Raw genomic sequence first — 8,084 nt, 5'->3', positions numbered from 1 at the left:
CAAGAACAGAAGCTATCAGGGATATGGCCAACATGGAACACTACTACACTGTTGTTGGGAATGTAAACTTGTTCAGTCACTTTGGAAAGCAGTATGGAGGCTCATCAAAAGAGTAAACACAGAGCTCCCCTATGACCCAGCAATCCCACTGCCGGATATTTGCACAAAAGACCACAAACCAGCCCACACTAAAGCTACCAGCATAAACGTGTTCATTGCAGCATTGTTTACCATAACTGAGATATGGAATCAACCCAGATGCCCCTCAGTGGATGAATGGATCAAAAAGTATGGTATTTATGCACAATGGAATTCTGTATTTCCATACAGGAAAAAATGACATTTTCATTCATAAGAAAATAGAAAGACTTGGAAAAAAATTGTATTAAGTGAATTGAGGCAAACCCAAAGAAATATAGACAAAATGGCTTCCCTCATTTGTAATAATTAGAATATGTCTAGGATAGTCTTAGGAGAGAACCACATGGTGAAATAGCTATGTGTATATGACCATATAAAATGATGCTTATCGAAATGATCTGCAACAAATGGCAATGAGAGGTTTTTTTATTGTATTATTTTGTTATTTCTTTTATCTTTCTTTTCTTCATTTTATTCCCTGATGTCACCGTTTTTTATTTCAATCTTTTTGTCTCACATGTAAGTTTATCACAGAAACAATGGGACAAAAGGTGAACAAATTCAACAGTGATACAATCACTAGACATTATGCTGGAAATGAATTTTACAACTTGATGGGGAGGATTCTCGGGAGGGGAAAAAGTGGGAGAAAATGAAGAAGGAGTTAACACTGTTCAAAGAGAAATGTATACATTACCTGACTTACATAACTGTAACCCCTTTGTATATCACCTTTACAATAAAATTTAAATTAAAAAAGTAGCCTAGTAACAGCTCTGAAGACATGGCTCAAATGCTAAATCACCAAGTGTGAGGCCCTGACTTCAAACCCCAGGATGACTAAAAAATTAAATCAAAGGAATGGTTGGACCAAGCCTCAAAACTGACAAAAAAGACCAAGAACCTTAGAATAACTGCAGAAAAAGCCAAGAACTCATCAAAACCAATAACAGTGAGAAATATCCTTGATAGAAGTAACCTGGGAAATTTTTAATGGAGTCCTGTCATGTAAGGTTCTGCTTGCTGCACATATGCTACATTCCTCCTTTGAGCAAATGTGCTGGACACAGCTTCTTTATATTAAAGACACTCTAAGTAGTAAGGGATGGCATGTCCAATATGTCACACTTTCTAGAGACAACAGTGAGGCCAACACTGGCCGGGACACAGTGAAGAAACATGCTGAGGAATGAGCCCACACAAGAGTGTTCATTACTCAAGAGTTGTTTTCCCAACCCACATCAGAGACAAGAAAGGAAATAGGCCAGATCCAGCTGTTTTGGGGAACATGGTAGTTGCTCTTGTCAGTAATGAACTCACAGCTGCCAGTCAGGTAGCTCTGCTCCCTGAGCTGAATCTGCCCTCTTTACCTCCTCAATAGGGCTGTCTGACTAGCAGCTGTGAGTTCAGATACTCACAGGAGCAGCTATCCTGTTTCCCAAGGCTTGTACCCTTCAAGGTATGTATTACAAAGGTATTCCATTTGAAGAAGAGAAAACGGAGCCACAAAGTAACATTTAATCCAAGGTCACATTAGCACATCACCAACAGTAGGAGATGGGAGTCCAGACTGGCCTGACTCATCTCTGCATCTGGCCACCAGTCCTCTCCACCTTTCTACAAGCAGCCCCCTGAGTATTCAGTCCTCTTATGACCTAGACCTAGATTCCAGTTGGAACTTACTAATGGCAGAGCACTATATGCATCATCATGTGGCCTTGTGATAGTGAGTACAAAGGATCCTGTGTGTTTCCTTAGCATCTGGTGACCACATGGAAGCTCCATTTGAGCAGGACCAGACCCCTTCCCAAGCCCCATCTCCTCACTAGCTGTCCTTCTAATCAGACATCTTTGCTCCTAATTACTTGCTGAATAAAAGGCTAGTGCATAAAAGAAAATCCTGATCTTACCATTCTAAAAATGAATATCCATGCTTAATCTTCTCTTCTTGATCAGCTCTAGAAGAGGGATTTTGAATTGAATATAACTGATAAAGTTCACTTTAAAGAGGCTTTTCCCTACTTAAAAACTTAATACAAGTAATACTCTTATAGAAAAATTATAAATTTCAGATAAGCAAAGAGAAAAAAATGAACCCATCCATAATCCCAGTACCTAGAGATAAACTGTATTAATGCTTTGACAAGGAGCGATCTTTGCTGTCAATAATGTGGCAACTGATCTCTTTTTTTTGAAGAACTGCCAGGCATGCACAAGAAATGGACTAGATGTGAAATAGCAGCCATTGTGGATTGATACTGTGTGGTTAACAGGACTGAGTTCAGCAACACCGGCAGAGACCAACCTCTATTAGCAGAACTTACCTTTAGGGGTTTCCTCCACAATGTTTTTTTAAGCTATTAAAGCTTTTGTGGGGCCAGGTGTTTGGCCTAGCGGAAGAGTACTTGCCTAGCATGCAGCAAGACCCAGGTTCAATTCCTTGGTACCACATCCATAGAAAAAGCCAGAAGTGGTGCTGTGGCTCACGTGGTAGAACACTAGCCTTTAGAAAGTCCAAGGACAGTGCTCAGGCCCTGAGTTCAAGCCCCAGGACTGACAAAAAAAATATTCCTATCCCTCTGCAAAATAGTTTCTATGCTTATTGCTAATCTGGGATAGAAGTGATGAAATTAGACTTACTTTGAAAATCAAAACTTTCTTTTGATTCTCCTTCATCCTGAACTCATTACACAATCCATGCTATAAGGATTAACATACATTTTTGCAACTGCCTAATTTCTGTATTTGTATTTTCCCAGTCATGCAAAGGCTCACAACAAATAAGTCACTCATTTGGAAAGGTTTTTGAAAGGGGAATTGCTGCCCTCCAAGGTTTATGTTTTGGTATTAAATTTATATGAGCTAATTCCTCCCTTTGTTCTTATTAGATTATGAGGCTCCATGTTCCTCATCAATAGAAAAACATTGCAACATCATATGAGTTCTGGCAATTCTATATTGCCAGTGGAATATTGTTTTAATATGTTAGTTTATTTACTATTACTGGAATTCAAATTCAGGCCCTTACACTTGCTTAGTTTGCGTGCTTAGTTGACACCCTACTACTTGAGCCATGCTCACTGTTTTGGAGGTGGAATCTCACAACCTTTTCTTTTTCTTGTAGGGGGAGGCCAGTCATGGCGCTTGAACTCTGGGCCTGGGCATTGTCCTTAAGCCCTTCAGCTCAAGGCTACTGCCCTTCCCTTGAGCCACAGCCCCATTTTGCCTATTCTAGTGATTAATGGGAGGTAAGAATCTCTTGGTCTTTATTCCCTGGGCTGGCTTTGAACCACGATCCACAGCTCTCAGCCTCCTGAGTAGCTAGGATTACAGGTGTGAGACACTGGTGGCACCCAGCCTCACAAACTTTTCTGCCCCAACCTCCTTCAAACATAGATCTCCCAAGTCTCGGCCTTGTAAATGGCAATGATTACAGGCATAATTACCAGACCTGAGGCTCAGAGAGGATAAATGATAGCTACTGAGTAGCAGAGCCTACATTTGAATGCTAGTATACATTATGAGATATATTATTTAAATAGTTATCCTCCTGAATAATGAATTGTGAAAATATATTGTACAACATAGTAATGATAAGTATATGAAACAATATTGCTGGGAGAGTAGATCTTAATTATTCTTGCCACGAAATATTTATACAAAGTAGTGGGGATGGTAATTAACTTGGTTTAATTATTCCACAAGGAGTAACTATATCAAAACAAAATGTCACATGATAGGTCATAAGTATTCTCAATACTCATTTTGCTAATTATAGCTTAATAAACTTGGTAAGTGGGAAGTATCCTCTTACTCATTACTTGGCAAGATTTAACAAGGGACTTGAAAAATAAATCTGTTCTTAAAGAGAAAGGGAATTTGAAACTTCACATGTTCTCCTCTCTAGTAGTATATAAGTTATAGTCCCAATCACAATGACCTTCAAATGACCTTCAAACAATCATCTACAGTGTACAACTCCCCCATCAAAGGAAGCAGAAGAGCCTTCCACCAGGTGGCGAGGGTACTCCATGAATGGAGGCAGCGAAAATACCGGCCCGCACTAACATGACAACTTTTGCAAAAATAGGATGTTCCTACTAGAATACCAAACTGCTAAAAAATATTTGTAAATTCTAGTTTACCTCTTTGGGTACTTATCTTTCTATCAGAGTATGTGGTTTCAATGACAATCTATATTATTAATTCCACATTTAACTTACTTCGTTTGTGTGGAAAGAATATTTTATTCAACCACGTAAGAGATAATAACGCAGTTGGATTTCAGTGATAAGTTCATAACTGAGATAAATGAAGCTACATTCTGGAATATAAACTTAATGTATTTTCTACAAAGTAGCTTACACTATAAAGGACAACCATATCGTATAATTGACATGCCATGGAGTTGTAATTTAAACTTCTAGTTGCCATCACTACATAAATCTGTTTCTTTCAATTGGATCAAGTTATGTTGGTCCAGGCTAGTTGTATGTAAAACTTTTTATGCACATCTACACAGCGTATCTCTATTTGAAAGCTTGAGCTGTTTGGCATTTTTCTTTTTTGTTTTCATGCTTTCTGTAACTAATGTCATAGTGAGCACATAAAATGAAAACATAGAAGGAATTATGCTTGCATTTCTAAAAAAAATAGCCACATTGTTGTCTTTTTTCAGTGCTATGATTTCCTATACTTAGGTAACAACTGGTGAATTAACCATATAAGGCACAGAGACTCTGTTTTTATGGTTGCAATGTAGTCTGGTTTTTCTTCCTTAGGGAATTAATTTTGTTTACTACAATTAGATGCATGCTTTTGTAACCAGTCACATCAGACTTCTTTAAATATATCACTAGAGATGATCCTTGAGTTCTGATGGAGTTGTGACCATCGTAAGTTAAAAATACTCTAAAGTAGGTAATGTATCTAATATACCCATGCCAAGCCTTATATCTTGGTAGCACAGTTTTATTAAAGTGTACATTTTTTGTTGTTTTGCTTTGTCATTGAAATACTCACTGCCAGTGGGGACTTCTTGCTGCTGCCCAAAGATTAGGCTATTCTCAAGGCATTGTAAATTCAGTTTTAACTTGAACCATTGGAATTTAGAGAACAATCTGCATTTTGACATTGTATAGCTAGCTTTCTAAATTTGTGACTCTGGCTTGTATTTTGTTGTTGCTGCTGCTATTTTTTGACAGCACTTGGGTTTGAACAGAGAGCTTCTCACTTGCTAATTCAACTCTCGTAATCTATACTGAGCCATAATCTCTAGTCTTGACTATTCTTAAGCTGGAGTGTCTATTCCAACATGGGCACCAACCTAAACACTGATCCAATTACATTAGGCTTTGTAACTGCTGGGTTCAGAGGTGTGCATCAGACATCCAGCCTCCTGTGGAGATGGAATCTCCATTCTCAGCCTCCCATACTGTTTGGAATGGAGGCTTGCCTAGCTATGTGTTCAGAAGGGGTCTCAAGAACTTGCACTGGGCTTGGCCCACAGTCTTTCTGATCTCAACCTCCCAAGTACCTAGGAGTACATGCAAGAGCCACCAGTGCCTGGCTGAGTGCATTTTAATTCATTAATGAAACAGTTATATGCAGTAATATGTTCAGATTTATTCCTCCCTTTTGATGTTATATGTCCAATTATCCATGATTTTTATTGTTAGTGGTGGTTGTGGGGATTGAAATCTGGGTCTGGGAGCTGTCCCTGATCGCTTCAGCTCAAGGCTATGGCCCTATCTCTTGAGCCACAGAGACACTTCTGGTGGTTAATTGATAAAAGATAAGAAATAAGAGTCTTATTTGAAATTTGATAGGGAAGGGGGGAAAACCAAGACGGGTGGGGGGTGTGGGGGGGGGAGGGAAATGGGTACCAAGACATGTGAAAGGGTATCAATGTATGTGAATTAATGCACCTTCTATCTGGCAAATATCATGTAACCCTTTTACTAATTACAATAAAAAATAAATAAATTAAAAAAAAAGAATATATGAAAAAAGCAACATACCCATAAGTTGTTGGGAGCCAGAGTGGGATCAAACTGTACCTTGATTTGCATCAGACAATTGCTTTATTGTCTTATTGTTTTCTGGCCTTATTCTGTTTAAATGACCTGAGATTTACCATATGAATGTAACACCTGGAAGTTCCCTGGTTTCAAGAAGGGATATAGCCTTGAGTTGAGAATAAACTGGGCGGCAGTCTTTACCTGGGCTGCAGACCTCCTGGACCCCCCCCCCCAAAAAAAAAAAGAAATAAGAGTCTCACAGACTTTAGTGCCTGAGCTGACTTTGAACCGTGATCCTCAGACCTCTGCCTCCTGAGTAGCTAGGATTACAGGTGTGAGCCACAGCACCTCAATTATCCATGGTTTTATATATGTGTGTATATATATATATATATATATATAATCTCTTTGATTGGATGAATCTACATACTGTTGTATGGATCTCTAATTTTTGATACAACTCCTAGGTGCCTTATTTATTTTTTCAAAAGATTTTACCATCATGAAAACCATGTTTCTAATCTTCCATAAGTGAGGGTGACTGCCTGGGTTTTCAATGTTAGTGTTTTTGCCTCTGGATAGACTGTTTCTGTCTGTAGATACTGGTAGTCTAATTCTGTGAAGTCTTCTAAGAAGACTTTTACTAACCAAATGTCAGTGGCACACGCCTGTAATCCCAGCTACTTAGGAGGCTGAGATCTGAGGATCATGGGTTCAAGCCAGTCTGAATAGGCAAGCACATGATAGAGATAGTCTTATCTCTAATTAACCACTAGAAGACCAGAAGTCTTGCTGAGTTCAAAGCTGCTAGCCTTGAGTGAAAGAGCTTAGGGACAGGCACCAGGCCTTGAGTTCAAGTTCCACAACTGACAAGACAAAAGAGGAAGAAGAAGAAGAAGAAGAAGAAGAAGAAGAAGAAGAAGAAGAAGAAGAAGAAGAAGGAGGAGGAGGAGGAGGAGGAGGAGGAGGAGGAGGAGGAGGAGGAGGAGGAGGAGGAGAGGAGGAGGAGGAAGAGGAGGAGGAGGAGGAGGAGGAGGAGGAGGAAAGATTCTACTGCTAAAACTAAGAGAAAGAAATCTTTGTGTTCTGCCACTAAGAACCCAGTATGAACCAACTTTAATATTTGAAAATACAGTCCCCTTGCTATTAATATGGATTCATAGTACAAATAGATTTGAATCCATTTTCTGTTCAGATTTTATATTATTCTATTTTCTCCTTGTGTTTATGTTCTGGCTTCTCATGTTATTGCTCTTTCAGTCTGTGACTTAATGTCCAGAAATTGCTTTTTGGTATTCTTTATATATTTGCTTCCTTCTCTTTTCTTGTGTCTCCTTGTGACTTGCTTTATTTTGTAGTACTCAGTTGGAACTCAGGGCCCCACACTAACTAGACAGGCTCTGCACAGTTGAGCTGTACCTGCAACCATAATATCTTCTAGTATCTTCTCATTAGTTCATGTCAGAGCTTCTTGACTGACATCTCTCATGTATATTTTTCTTTTACACTTTGCATGCCTTTAAGTATTAAGTATTTACCTTTACTTAGGGCTGATATCTTTGTTTCTCAAATCGTGATGTGTATATACATCATCTGAGCATCATATATTGAAATAAAAGGTCCTGGATCTTGCATGGCCAACACATTTACAGAACTGCCAGTGCTCTTGGGCTGCCAACAACATTTTGGACAGCACAGTCTTTTGGGGGTTAGTTTTTTAAATATTTTTATTGTAATTATGGGTTACATTATATTCACCAGATAGAAGGTGCCATTATTTCCCAAACATTGATACCCCTTCTCATGTTTTTGTCCCCATTTCCCTCCCCCCATGCTCCTCATCTTGTCCTCCCCCCTTCCCTATCCTATTTGAAATAAACAAATAAACATTTTTTTTACAAGTTCTGGGACTTGAATTCAGGG

This window comes from Megascapheus bottae, chromosome 5 (genome assembly GCF_031878675.1).
Source record: "Megascapheus bottae isolate mThoBot1 chromosome 5, mThoBot2.hap1, whole genome shotgun sequence".
In the NCBI taxonomy this organism is placed as follows: domain Eukaryota; kingdom Metazoa; phylum Chordata; class Mammalia; order Rodentia; family Geomyidae; genus Megascapheus; species Megascapheus bottae.
Note: the sequence above shows the minus strand (reverse complement) of the source record.